Genomic DNA, 15,964 nt, shown 5'->3' with positions numbered 1-15,964 from the left:
CATGCATTTAAAAGAAATAGTCATGTGGTGTACCTCATGTTGTAGGCTCGATGAAGATACCAATGTTGAAAATGTCCTTTCGACCCCTTCACATCCTAGGTCTCTCTTCACTAGTATGTGACCTACGAGCAAGTTTATAGTTTAGCCTAAACCACACATACCTCTTTCTTGATCTCTCATCACTTCCCCTCTCACACTGAAGGTCACTCTATCTCACTCTCATTTATTCATTCTCTTATACACTCAATTTTCCCTTCTCTCGATCTATTTCTCACTCCCCCCCATAGCCCCTTAGCTACTCACATTCTTGCACACATTCTACACTAAAACAAACCTAGAAATGGTAAAGAAAGAAAACATTAAAAGAAAGCAAGTATTAAAATCTATCCTTTTTCTCTTCCCTCTCTTGTTTTTGCTTTTCTCTCCCATACAATCTACATCAATATCAAAGTAAAAAATGGTGTAAAATAGCTTACATTGACATTTTTTCTTCTTTTCTCAAGCTCCTATACTCACATACACATTGTCACTACAGAAGCTAGTATGTAAAAATAAAGAATCTTACTTAGAAGCCATACCTTCTTTGTAAGAGAGCTTAGAATAAAGAGAATGTGTGGAAGAAAAACAACCAACCAAAGAAAGAACCAATGAAAAATGGAGGGTGTAAAGAAAGAGAAAGTTTGTGTTGTAGTATGTTCTACAACATTAATATATGTGCTAGAAAATGCATTGCTACCCAAACATGTATAAGTGTTGATATGTGCTCTTTAGATGCATTGATATTTGTATTGCTATGTCTATCATAATTTATAGCAGTGCTCATATTGGCACATGTACCAACACATATCCTAGTAGTTATATATCGATGATCACTTTTTTTTACAAATAACATAAGAACCTAACGTTGTCCCTTGTAGTGGATGTAGAGGGAAGCTTCCTTAAGCCTAATTTGTTCTAGGTATACAATATCTATTCTAGATAAGAGTGATGAGTCCAAGAAGGATTGGAGATTTTCTTTGGAGTAGACAAGTGGACAAGATGATTTTTCAATAAATGGAATTGTTTTTAAGGACCATTGTTTTTGTATGCGTGCCTAAAGAATATTTGAAGGAACCATGTGTAAAAGATTACTTTAAGGAATCACATCTCCTAGTTGGGTGGACTTGGATAATCAAGTAGCTTTTTGATAGGCTAATAATTAGGATAAGATGATAGGTCAGGTAATTGAGTGGGCTTTTGATAGACTAATAAATAGGATATGATGATAGGTCCATTCGATCAACTTGTTTTAGGGAAAAGAGATAGTAGATTATTGGTTCCTGAGACCATGGAAAGGATTACTACTCTCCATGAATCAAGTGTAGGTTACTTCAAGTGGCAAGCTAATGCCTTGGTTACACTATTTTTGGAACTAGATGCCCTAAGATGACCAACACCATATGCGAGTTAGATCCAAGGCATGCTTCCACTGCAAGGTAGTTTTGGAGATTGAATGGTTTCCTTAGAGCTATTGATGAGTTCGTCACTTAGTTTAAATCAGTTTGTCACATGTGGTATCAAAGCAAAGCTAGAAAATAAGAATTGTCTACTACATTGTTCATATCGATTTATCCCTAAGTTGAAAATTTAGAGTAGAATTTGATCTTGGATTTTAGGACCTTTATGAGGAGCTAAAGAGGAATCTAGTCTCAAAGATTATATTTAGAGTGCTTTCCAGTACAATGAGTATTAGTTTCATTTGATCATGTTGCTCATTGATAAGGTCAATGTGGCACCCTAGGCTTTGTACATCGAGCAAAGTTGAAAAGACTATTTCGGTTGGCACCTGAATAGTGAAGATGTCTACATAAGCATTGATAATTTCAAGTACCCTAGGCTAAGAAAATATCTAAGAAAAGGACAATAACTATCTCCACCTCCTCATCAAGCTCCTCCAACAACTAGTAACCCCTTATGAAGATGGGACATCAATATTGGAATCGATGAGTGGAAATGGTTCACTTGCACCTCCATACCCTATTATTGCGAACCTATTGTACCCCAATTATTGGAGGACATGGTGGACAAAAGGTTCACCATGTGTATGTACCTATTTTACCTAGAGTTATCACTCTAGCTATGGGAGCACTGTCAAGGAATATCTTCTCACAAGGGATTGCCTCTAGTGCATACTCAGGCCACTTCTTTAGTGATCTCTTTCTTTCTTATACCTTGTCATTTATTGTGTATTTATTTATTCAAAAATAAAAGAAAAAGAAGACGAAGAATAATAATTCAAGGTAAAGAAAAGAGAAAAAAGAAAAAAAGAAAAGAAAAGCATATGCACATTCATTGCACTTAAGGCAACATCATAGGCCCTCCCCCACATCACAACCTCATGGCACATCAAGGGTGGAACATTCCAGGCTTGCTTGGATGACATGTGATCCTAAGGACATCACTATATCACACTCTTTCACCGACTACATCCTCAAGTGTGGGACAACATTCCAAGTTTACTTAGGACTCGACTGTTCCTAGTTGCACATACATGAGCACTCAATTAGTGCATGGATAGATTGACACACCCCTTAGTAATAGCATAAGTGAAAAAAAGGTACAATAGAGCTCCTCAAGGCCCATCGATATTGGTGGCTTGCACTTACCATGACATCTTTAGCACTGACCATCATCTCTTCCTTCCTCTTCAAGCTAACTTTAAGTCTCTCAATTTCTTTTACCTCGTCACCCACATTTTGCCACACCACACCATCCACCACTATCATTTCCCTCATCAAATGTCCCACATCCTTTAACTAGTAGTAGCACCATCGATCTAGAAAAGTGCCATAGGGTTGACACTCATTCAGGAGAGGGGATAAATGTTAATAGCAAGACAATAAGAATAAAGATAAGGGAAAAAATGACCTACAAATTTAGGAAAAAATAGTGTTTTTGGTAAGATTTGGTGCCATTCTTTTTATGAGAGCTAGCCACCCTCCCATGCAAATTGTACTTAGTAGCTAGCATTTCATGTCTGGTTTATTCTTTCGTCAAGACTTATAAATAATTTCATGTAAACAAAGCCATGAATGGCTAAAAAGGATCACAAAAGGGGTAGGCTTTCCATGGGGAATGAGAAAACCCTAATCTTAATTTTCTTGTATTTAAAGGATGAGAAATAATAGAATAGGCTATTCATGTGTCTACAAATTTTGAATTCTTACTTTCGTTCTTTTTAATTGCTGAGAGAGAAAGAGAGAGAGTGTGTGAGGGATTGTATGGGTAAAGCCTTCTTCTTCTTTCATGCCTATGTCATGTTTCATCCTCGCATGCAAAGATCGTAGAGGGTTGAGAACAAAAGGATCACACTTGTGGGTTGTGGAGCTTTGCAATGGTGTCTTTCATGTTTGAAGGGAGGCCACACAAGCTCACTACAAGACAATCTTGGTATTCGTGATGTGTGAGATGCAACTAATTGAGAGATGGCTATTGTACTTTGCAAATTGAGCCTCTTGAACAAATAAGAGGGTATCCAAAGTCACATTGTTGAGATTGTGTAGAAAACATCATGCCTTAGAACTAACTTAGCACCATTTTAGGGGGCTAGGGTGCCTTATGGGCAGAGGGGTAGATATTCTACACCCCCTTGTCTCTCATTGTCATTGAACCAGGTGTGCTGCTAGCTTACTTTGAGTTTTGAGCAATCACATAAGTGACTCTCATGCCTCCATGTGACATTGTTGTTTACGTGACTTACTTGAGTCACTGGGGGAACCCAAATCACTCATTATGGATCAAGCTAGGTGCTTTCCCCATGAGCTAGACCTCAAAGCAACCTGGATGACTAAGCTTCATGTTCCACAGATTCCATGGTGTTTTTTAGGATGACCAACTCAATGGTTCCAAACATTACCTCCCTAGTTTTTCCCAAGTGGGTACATCTGATAATCTCACTAGGTACCTTGATTTATTTAACCTAGATTGGCCGTTGTAATAGTATTGTGAATTTATTATACCTCTTGCAAGACTTTGTCTCCTTCACATACCCTCATCTCCCACCAAACAATTCAAGTTTCTTGACCAAAAAGAACCATAACAAGAGTAAAATATTGATGTGTACAAGTATTTTAGAATTGCCCACACAATTTTTGAAGCTTAAGAAAGAAAAAACATTTGAAACCTTAGTTATATGAGTGAAATGGACAAATATTGCATTTAAAAAAGAAAATAATAGAAAAAAAAGGAATGGCCGAAGATTGCTTAAGCTTTAAAAAATGCTTATGAGGCCTCCATATTGTGCCTAGTAGGCCCTGGCTATTCTAGGGCTTTGTGAATGCTGCAACAAGAGTTTTCCCTCTCCTCCCCCCACTTTCAATTGATCTTTGGCATCTAAACACTCAGTTCACTAATCATAGGTGTACTACTAGTCTATGGCCAAAGCAAGACCTTGAGAGAGAGGAGGATGGATGTACAATCCAAAGACAAGTAAAAGTAAGGTCTAATTTGAAGCATACAATAGTCCAACTAATCCCAACCTCTTACAGCTCTTTTTAAGTGATTCTAATAATCCCACATGCTCAAAAATCAACCCTAATCTATTGCAGATATCTGAAATCAAGGGTTGGCCATTCCTATATAAGCCTAGGATAGACTCCATGGTTGAGCATATGAGTGGATGTTAAGTGTATGTTGTAATATTCACCCCATACCTTAGTCCTCTTCTCAAATTCCACTAATACTTTTCCTAAATTGCATTGATACTCTTTCTAAATTGCCAAATCACTTGCCTATATTTCCCCATCATCATCAAGAGGAGAAAGTTGTCCACTAGTGGGTTGCTAAATACTCTAAACTTTATGATAGGAAATCACCCCTTGTCATATTGGATTCTTACTACTCCATCTTTATGTTTTTCCCAAATTGTTCTCTATTTCTAGCCCTTATTTAGAGTAAAGAAAACATAATTTAGAGAGTTTTTTGAGTGATTAGTACTTAAAATCATATCTTGTATGAGTTAGCGAATTTGTAGAAGCACCGATTGTATGTATTAAGAGCTACCAAGGCTTCTATGAGCCTCTAGAGCCTACACTTTAAGAGTGCATTTGAAGCATTTTAAATCACTTTGGCACAAAAAGTATGATCATTACAATGGGATTAGAGCAAATCATAGCTAGCACGAGTGCAATTCCCCTTCCATCGTTGCCTTTAGCTTATTAGGAATCTCATGTAATAGAATCTAATTGTTGAATAACATAATTGAGGGATGTATAATAGTTGCAAAGAAATAAGAGTAGTAACTAGTATCCACCATCATATAGGTTTAGGATCATAGGCTAAATAAATATCTTTACGAAAAATCTAAGTAGACGTTTGTTTAATTAGTACTAAAAATTTTCAAGTACTCTAAGTGCATAGAAAATTCAAAGAGAAACTTTATGATGCTTTGCATTTTTTGATTTCTAGAAAATCCCTAAAGAAATGACCTTGCTAGGATAAGGTACTTAAGTTACTTTAGTATTGATTTTGTTGGGATTACAAAACCATATTTTGAGAAATGTCTTTGATGGGAACTGGGACACTTGAAATCTACATAGTGAAAAAGAGACAATTGAAACCTACATAGGAATGTAGAATACATTTGTTTAAAATTACCCAATTGGGTAAAATGATATAGTCACACAATTCTAGAATATTGAAGTCCTATCTCTTTTTATTACAAAAATAGAGACACAACAAGGAAATGGTTGTTTGCAAACGAGTGTTTTAGAAAATATTGATTTCCATAAGAATATGATATTTTAAGTGATATTGGTTGCCATACATTTTGTTTTTGAATGAAAAGATTGACTAACTAGTACTTGCAAATGGTATGGGGAGTGGTGATGGATATCCCCAAGCATACCCTTGAGTTTTTCTACCAGGAATTGATTTCTATCATGATTGTTAAGACTAGCACCATTGGAAAGATCTCTCTCTACAAATGCAAAGGACTCCTTGAGAATCATGATGACTAGTGGAGCTCTAAGGATAGTACCATGATGTTAAGAAAGGGATCAATGCCTTTCGAGCACGAAATGTCTCAAACATACTTATATGCCCTTACAATTGATGAGCAAAGAGAGATAAAATTTCAACTTTCTTAATGTGTTGCGACCATTTATGGATGAAAAATTCTTTTCTCACGGCCCAATTTACTTATTTGAGCACGTAGCTAGCGAGATGTGTGCCACAATTCTTCACATCTTGTTGTTTACTGACCCCCACTCATGAATACCTTGAACTTGTGTGAGAGATAGTGTTTTGGGTAGGTAATATTGTCTTTTTTTTTTGTGATTAAACATTGTATGGTTCATCTCAATGTGTAGTTCCAGTCTACATTGAATAGAAGCGTTTAATTAATTGCCATGTTGTCATCTTTCCACCTCATCCAGAAGCTAGCTTTTTAATTGTGTTTGGTTGAGCAAAAGAGTAGCCAAAGAATACTTGCTATTCAATATTTTCACCCATAATTGTGCACAAGATTCATATAACATTCACTATCTTTTCTAAGGAAACATGAAGTAGAAGGAAAGTTCCACAATGACTTATTTCTTAAACACAAATTTTGTATCTCTTTTGTGCGCTATATTCAACGATGTGATATAATGAGACTCTTGTTGATTACTTAACTATGGGAGATTATGTGAGAAAAAAGTCCTCTAATGAGCGTGTTAGGGTCTTAACATCCATCCTCATCTATTTTAGAATCTCTTATATCCGACTAGTATTGCTTGTGAAACTCATATATAAGACATATATACTCACAACTAGTGTCGTCAATCATTGCATATTGTCCAAGAGAGAGGATACAATAAAGGGTATCAAGATTGAAAGTTGGGATCACACTAAATGGATGAATTGGTGAAGTTTTTTATGGGAAAGAAAAAAACATTATATTACCATGTTGTTTCTTATGTAAGGCTTCTAGAGGGCCCACTAAACATGCGAGTGTTGGAGTGGTCATTAAAGATCCCCGACATAGGGTTGCCATGAAGGCAAGTCATAACTCTGAGATTATTTCTTCATGTTGGGGTTGTAACATGTTCATAGTTTAGCTACCTATCCAATACTTAGAAATACCTTTGAGATTTTGCAAAAAAATCTTGCATATTGTAAAATTGATTTTGCTTCATGGAAATCTATCTTTCATTTTACTTACTATAGGTGCATGCAATACAAGCAGACATTCACTCGAGCCATGAATGAGAGAGTGTGTGTACATTTTCCATACTTGCTTGAGATGCCTCATGTACCACCTTGTGCAACACTTTGTTCCCCTTTCTGATAGGAGATAGAAGCTACTTGAGATTGCTAGCTCCAATACCACACGACATGCTTGTTGTGTATGTTAAAGTTGTCTTCTAAGAATCCACATCCTCTAAATTCTTTCCAATGTTCAAAAGCACTACTTCTAGTTACACTTTTGCAACACATTTTTCTAAAATTCTCCACTACATGAAGTAATGAGGATTTTTTTTGCTCTTTCACTTTTAACTATCTTAAGCTTTGCATATGGCTCCTCTAGTTTCATGAACTTTTTCTAAAGCTTTGCACGTTACTCCTTCAGTTTTGTGAACCTCTTCTAAAGCTTTGCACATTACTCCTCTAGTTTCACGAACCTCTTTATCATCTCCTTATTATAAGGATGTGATTCCTCCTTTATCCATACACTAATACCTGTGAGTATATCACATATTTGGCACCTTGGTGCACCTTGCATGAGTAATTTGTTGCCTATCAATGTAGGCAACCTGTAATTTATTAGCTGATTACTAACACGTTGCATTTTAAAAGCTATTCATAGGCTTCATTCCTTTGATGAGAGAACTTGATGGCATTCTTTCTCAACAGAGAAACCATAAGGAAATTTTGGTTTGGAACCACTTAACACTATGTGTTAAGTAGGTTTGGCATGCAAGTTTATACTATTTTTCTCAAGGAACACTACAAATATAGTAATACCAAAAGCACTTGTATTCTCTACAACAATGTTTGTGAGGCTTTAGGACACTACTTAGAAGTCAAATACTATAGACAATTTGATGTACTCAATTGGGATATTCACATGCATACTTGGTCTTCATTTGAATGGGGAGAGGCAAAGGTTAAGGCTGAGGTAACATTAACATTAACAAAGGTGAGCAATAGTGGGTGAGATTGAGCCAGAGGGATGAGGTGAGGTGGATGGAGTAGAAAAGGTTGAGATGTCTCCTTTTTGCTCATTTTTTTCTTGCTTGTCCTTCTTTCAAGTGCCATGCGTCACATAATAATTCAAGTTAGGTTTGTGATATGGTAAATGAATACTTAAATGGTTAAAGGCATGTAGAGAGAGAGAGAAATAGAGGAGGATCTATTAGATTGATATGAGACTCCCCACACCCCCCTCTCTCTCATTGAATATCTCATTGGAGTACCTAAAGCCCTTTGTGGTATTTGACTCCTAGGTGGAGTTCTAATGCATGTTAGAAATTTCTATAAATAAGGAAAGTGCTATTAAGAAGCAAAGTGCTTTAGATATCATAGTGTTTGAAAATCTCCTCAAGATAAGTAATACAAGCTTGGCTAACCCTACTTACCCAATAGAATTAGGTGATAGAAAAATTAATGTATCGTAGTGGTCCCAAATTACCCCAAATTGGCCATCGATATTTTGTTGTGGGGTCTCTCTAAGAAAAATATGGATAAGCTATATAAAATGATCTAGAGATCAAGTTTGGAAAATCCCAATAGTTAAGTTGTTGTATCCAAAAAGAGAAACAATTTATATTTTCATTGCTATAAAAGGTAATAGTTGGATTTGGATATATAAACTCTATAAAACTACTTATAGAAAAAGTGATAATTAGAAATTTCTCCTTGATTGAAGGTGTATTTTCCATATTTCAATACCAGGTATTAGTACTATTAAAAAGTGCATTCACAAGTCTATTATTTTGTAATGTGCCTGTCAAATGCTCCCTTGAAGTCACAATTTGGGTAGCCCATCAAGAGATTGTCCTAGCTGACACCATTGAAAAATCCATGAGAATATCATAGGCATTATTGCCTAGGTTCACTTGAGTCTACCTTGCAAGGAAAGCTCCACTCCATACCCATGAGGATCAACTTGATTTGAAGGCTCCCAAAGAGTACTACAGTTAGCTATGGTGGTTGTCGAATGCTTTGTGATGACCTTTTGTATGGTACTATTGTAGACCTTTTGTTGAGCTTTTATAGAGCTTATGTAGATCCCATGTATACCTCTATAAGTGTTCTGTGGGGTGAGTGTTTAGCTTGGAAAAGTTTTCTAGGCTTGGGAAGAGATGAATACAAGTTCAAAATAGCTCAAAGAAGTGGAAGAAGTAGTTGTTGAAGACTCAAGTGAAGATTGAAGTAATAATGACACCATTGAGCTATGAAAGGACATTGTAGTGGCTTTGGGGACCCTTCATATTAGACATACCTCTTGGGAGGGGTATCCATGATCAAAGAGGAATTATGGGGTGTTATTATTCATTATTTCAATGTACTATTGAGAGAGAGAATATGAGAGAGAAAGAGAGTATGAGAGATAGCCAATTTTCAATGAGAAACATTATATCTATATGAGAGAGACTATGAAGACTATGAAGATGATCAAAGATGAATACTATGTGATGATTTCCATTCAAAGTTGAATTTTCTTTTGTGTCATTGTGGTTTTTAAAAAAATGGTTTCTATAAAGAATATGAAGAATGTGTTGAAGTTCTGTTGTGATAAATCCATGGGAGGAATGCTATATGATGCTGCATGAAGATTTGAGAAGATTGGTGTTGTTTTTCTTCTTGTGGTTGATTAAACTATGAAGAACATGCTTGTTGGTGTGACAATATAGATTTTCTTATAGTAAAATCCCCATTTCCTTGGTATCTCTCTTGGGGCTCCATGTTATTGGTACATAGCTGGTGAAAATTGCCACCATTAGCATGTCACTATCTTGAGGCAGACTCTATGAGACACACTGATTCCACTGTCTTTTGAAGCTACAAAAAGTTGTATCACAATAGCCAATTGTTTCCCACAAAATTGAAAAGTGAAGCAGAAATAGAGAGAATGACCATCCATAGGAGATTTGGCATTCATTGAAGAATTCCTAGATATCATCAAGTGGGAGATTGTGAAGAAGCTTTAGGAGTCCTGGTCAGTTGAAGTTCACAAGAACAAGAAGGAAAATAGTTAGAATTTGTTTGTGGATGCTCAATAGCAAGGTATATGGGATTCTTGGTGCATTGACAACCTTCTATTTTTCCAATTGGCAACTCATTGGAAGTTAGTTGACAGAGTGTTCTTCACAACCTATACTATTGAAAACATTTGAAGTTGGTATTATCAAGACAATGATGCTATGGTGATTTGCAAATGAATGAGTTTTGATACATTTAGAACTAAATATCTTCCCCTCTGTAGTGGAATGAAAGCTAAATTCAGAGACGTTGAAAAGAAGGAAGTAGAAGAAATGCTGGCAAGAGAGTCCTCCATAGACCAAAGGCCTTTTGATTATGTTCTATTGGAGACAAACAAATTGGGTGGAGTTAACTCCCTAATGAATGATGTGATCAAGAGGCAAGAACTAAAATGAGTCCAGAGGTATGTAAGAACAGAGAAGGTAAAAATCAAAGCTAAGAATAAGCTAACAGAAGTAGAATCCTTCTTTGACGCCCTTGCAACACTCTTTACAGAAGTCCGCATGTGGCGATTCAAGGTCCCCTTCCAAGCCAGATTCATCTTTAAGGCCATAATGAAGACCTTGATCTTCATGTAGCCAAATTCATGGTAGCATATGTAGCCAACAATGCCAGAATCCTCTAGCATTGGTTAGCAATATTTCCCACCACATTCAAAGGCATGACGTTTTATTGGTATGAGAGACAAGCACCAGGAACTTTTGGCACATGGGAGATCTGACGTTGGCCTTTCTCATTAAATTCAAGTGTGAAGGTTTTGAAGAGTGGATGCGAGAGAAGTTCAAGAACTTAAGTCAGAATGGGTGGAAGGATATATCTCTAGATTGGAATCCATACTGAAGAGATAGACCAACCGTCACTTGGATGAAGGCATCCAAAAGTGATTTTTTCTTAGAGGCTTATAGTTAGAAGTTCATAAGTTTGTGGAATTAAGAAGACTAGCCAGCCTAGAAGTTCCAGTGGAAGGTGCAAGACTGTATGATGAAGTTGAAGCAAGGCTATCGATGACCTCAGGAAAATGAGTCTTACCTCCTCCCATGCCAGGAATGGTATATCCACCAAATGTACCAAGGACTGTTCCCTACCCCTACCCTCATATGCAAACAATACCGCAGTACAATGCACCGAATCTACAGAGGCTATAGACAATAATACCTCAAATGATGGTTCAACCACAATAACAATGGCCTCAAATAGCTCCCCCAATGACAACTCAATAACAACAGTGGAACCACACCAACTGGAACCGACAACCACTAGTCTCAATAGGAGCTTTAAAAGAATCAGAATCAGAATAGAGGACCCTTTGGACCAACCCAACCAGTCTATGCACTGATTACAGAGACTTCACAAAACCCTACTGCAAGTACTCCAGGAGGAGAAAATTTGAAGGACTATTTGTCCAATTTAGTTGCAAGCATCAAGAAAGAGTTGATGGATGTGATTACAAAACAACTGAAGACTCTAAAGGTGAATACCACCAACATATCCAGTCTTGTGAGAGGTGGACGAGACGTGATGCAATCTAATACATGGTGCAGAAAGCGCCATCAAGCAAGATATCTAACCACTAAATGTACCCAAAAACCGACTATCCCTGGAGCCTTCTTTTCATACTATTTAAGAAAGAATCATACAAAGGATATTTGCTCTTTGAAGGTGATGCATGAAAGAAGGAAGAAAGATGAGGAAGCAAGTTTCAATTTGTTGGAGTCTAAGATGACCACCTAGGATTTCAAACCAAAGCCTACAAACTTTGGTCCTAATTTCAATCCAAGGAGGTTTCCCTCTTAAAATTATAGAGGATGACAGTTTGGCAATGGTAGTAACCAGAGATAAGTAGTGGAGTGAAACAGATGTGGAAAAAAGTGACATATCTCTCCAAATTGCCCAAACACTAGAAGGTCCATGGAATCAAACCCTTATGTAGTCATGATGCAAAGGAGAAGGCCACACTACAAAAGATTGTCCTAGTTCAGCTCCTATGAAAGCCAACACCACTAACAACTAATAGAAGACCCAATAACCTACCTTCAACTTGATGGAATTGGAAGTTTCCACGATAATGCATGCCAAGAAAAGAGAACCATAGTTCCAAAAGAGAACGTGCTCTCTATCAAAATAGTGAAGTTTGATATTCCAAAAGAGAAATGGAATAGTATAGAACAGAATAGTACAATATAGAAAAATCTAGTGCTACAGAAGGATACATAGAGGTCCAAGAGATAGAGGATGCAGAACTATCCCCAGTGATAGAAAAAGTGTAGATGTTACCACTACTAGAAGAAAAAGAAAAGATAAAAGTGCGTGTTGCCCCATTCCCTAGTCGGCTGGAGAAGTTGGTGGATCCTATAAAAGAGTATGACTTGGTCAAAGACCTAGATACCCTTAAACCAAACTTAACATTCTAACAGTTTCTAATGTTTTCCCCCAGTTATCGAAAGAATTTTGAAAGCATATTGACAAGAAGACGAGGGCTAAGGATTGCTCCTACAACTACCTCCAAATTCAATAAAGTCCCAGGACGTATGAAAGAAGTGGACATGGCTAACGCCTTCTTGGATCTTGGTATTCCAGAGATTGGTGTTTGGATTGAAGGATGTTTTATAGCAAATGCATTGATTTATGGTGGCTCATCAATGAACATAATGACGGATGTGATAATGAAGGATCTAGGCTTGCAAGGTATGCAACCTACATAATGGCTTATTAGACTTGCAAACCAAAGTATAATTATGCCTTTGGGTATTCTCCCATATGTGAAGAGAACCCTGGTAGAAAGAGATTATTGGCTAACCTATTTGGTAGCGAAACCTAATTCCTATGGGACCTCATATCCTTTGCTACTGGGAAGACCATGACTTTTTGAAGGAAGAGCATAGACATATTGGTTCAAAGGAATCCTAACCTAGGCAAAGAACCCAACAAAGTGGTGCTAAAGTTGTATGCCTCGCAAAAAGATAATGGATCCACCTCCATTGAAGTCTTAACTGACTCCCCTAACAAAGTAACATATGGCATATTAGCAGACGAAGAAGTGTCAACAAATAGATATTTCCCAAGAAAATAGAGACACAGTCCCTAATAGTGGGCACTATAAGCCAACTCTTGAAAGAAGCAAAGTCCTTGTCAATGGGTGAATACCTATTGCGTGACCCATGAATGACTTCATAAATTACCTTTGATAGTGAGATAGAGGCATAGATGTAATTTTCTCCTTGTTATAGGGCCATAGAGCAGAGTCAGAGATAGAGACAAATACAAGAGCAAGGCCAAAGATAGAAGCAAAAGTAGATGATGTAACAATATGAAAATCAAGAGGAAGACAACAAAAGTGACCTGGAAGAAGCTATAAAACTAGAGGAGAATATTAATGAGGATGAAGTTCTAGATGCGGTTGAAGCTGAGGATCCCATGTTGTTGGACATAATGACTCTGATATATTTTAGACTAATAAATGCATTGTACCATAGGCAAAATGTCCATAAGCAATGGATTAAGCAAAAATAGCATTCACTAGTAACTCTTGTCACCCGAATTTACCCTTCTCAAGAAAGGACGATGACGATGCACCTTGCTAACAATCACTAGTCCGGTAGCCCAAGCAGAACTCATATGGATTTTGTTGTGTGAGTTCTTGGAGACATCCTCAAAAGATGAGTCCTCGAGTCAAGAGATAATGAGCCCTCCCATAAAACCCAAAATAGCCTTGATACCATTTCAATATCCCAAAGAGTCAGTAGAGTCCTCATGGAAAGAAAAAGTTGCTTCTAGTGGAGCATAAGAAGAGGATACCAATCCCTTGAAGAAGTCAAATGCATACCCAGAAGCAGTCAGTGGGACCTTCATTTGCAAAGTGGAAGGTGAAAAGAAATTAACTTTCATGGATATAGATGATATTGAAAATCACCTGAAGGTGGGTATCGGTGTTCCAGAAGAGGAGCTGTTAGTCCTATATGACCTATTGAAGGAGAACTTGGACGCATTTGCATGGTCATATAAAGCTCTAAAGGGAATTGATCCCATAGTGTGTCAACATCACATCAACCTTGAGCTTGATGCCAAACCTGTAAGGCAAAGATAGAGGCATATGAATCCAAATTATTCAGCTGTGATGAAAGCCAAATTGTTAAAGCTCCTTGAAATTGAGTTTATCTATCCAGTGGCCAATAGTGAATGGGTTTCACTATTGGCCATCGTGGTAGTACTCAAGAAGAATGGAAAGCTATGAATATGTGTGGACTTTTGAAAGCTAAACTCTAAGACAAAGAAGGATCATATTCCTATTCCTTTTATAGACCAACTGTTGGACACAGTGGCACGCCATGAGCTTCATTCCTTGTTGGATGGATTCAGTGGATGCAATCAAGTCTAGATCAGCGAAAAAGATCTATCCAAAATAACCTTCACAACATAATGGGAAATCTATACTTATAGAGTGATGCCGTTTGGGCTCTATAACCCTCTTGATACCATTCAAAGAGTGATGATGGCTGCATTCCAAAATCACATGCATGATTTCATTGAGATATACATGGATGAATTTTGTGTCTATAGCTTAATCCTGAGCATTGGGGACACTTGGAGTAGTGCTTTGATAGACTCCAGGAGTATGGGATTTCCCTCAACCTTAACTAATGTATCTTTGGAGTCTCTTTAGGAGACCTTCTAGGCCACATTGTCTCTGCACAGGGGCTAGCAACAAGCTTTGCCAAGATTGAGAAGATTGCAGCTCTAACAGCACCAACCAACCTCAAATAGTTGAGGGGGAGGGCTATTACAAAAGGTTCATTGCACATTTTGCAACAAAGGTAGCCTCCTTGCATAAGCTCCTTAGGAAAGATACAAAGTTTACATGGACTCTTGATTGTAATGAAGTGTTCAACTCTCTTAAAGAATGACTAATTGAAACACCCAACTTGCAACCTTTTGATTAGACGAAGGAATTCTATGTGCACACTAATACATTAGTTGAAGGCTTAGGAGTAGTCCTATGCCTAAAAGGCTCCCCAAAGTTAGATCAACCTATCTACTATGCAAGTTGTAAGGTCATTGATAGAGAAAGAAACTACATAGTGACGGAGCTCGAATGCCTAGTAATGGTGTTTGCCTTGGAAAAGTTCTGACACTACCCGCTCTCGACGTATTTCATATTTTATGTGGAGCATGAGGCCCTTTCCTTCTTGATGAATAAGGTAAATGTGAAATGTCGAATGATAAGATGCCTCATTCTTCTATTCCAAGATATTGACGTTGAAGTGATTACCAACCTTGGTCGCTCCCAAGTCCTTTAGAGCGACAAAGAGGAGTAGGACGACCCAAACCTCCATGATGCTTCCATGTTTCTAGTTGAAATTGTAACTCCCTAATATGTAGACATATCCAACCTCTTGGCCACTCAATAGTATCCTCCTTACATCTCCAGCCACCATGTGAGGAAGAAGCTTATGTTGGAATCAACCCCTACATGTTGTTAGGCAGCACACCATACAAGAAAGACAAAGATGAAGTGTTGCAAAGATGTGTTGCAGGAGATGAGATTGGAATATTGTTGAAAGCATGTGATGATGAGCCCTGTGGAGGAGACTTTGCAAGAGAAGCAACATCCAAGAAGGCTTTGCTCCGCATGATACTAGTGGCTAATCCTCTGCAAGGTTGCCTATGATTATTGTAAACATTTTGATGCTTGTCAACATATGGGAAATTCTACAAAATCTAGCACTATGTCCCTATAGTCCAT

This window comes from Lygodium microphyllum, chromosome 14 (assembly GCF_053477565.2).
Source record: "Lygodium microphyllum isolate KBCC chromosome 14, Lygodium_microphyllum_v1.1.10, whole genome shotgun sequence".
In the NCBI taxonomy this organism is placed as follows: domain Eukaryota; kingdom Viridiplantae; phylum Streptophyta; class Polypodiopsida; order Schizaeales; family Lygodiaceae; genus Lygodium; species Lygodium microphyllum.
The sequence above is the reverse complement of the archived record's forward strand: the minus strand, read 5'-3'. Positions refer to the sequence as shown.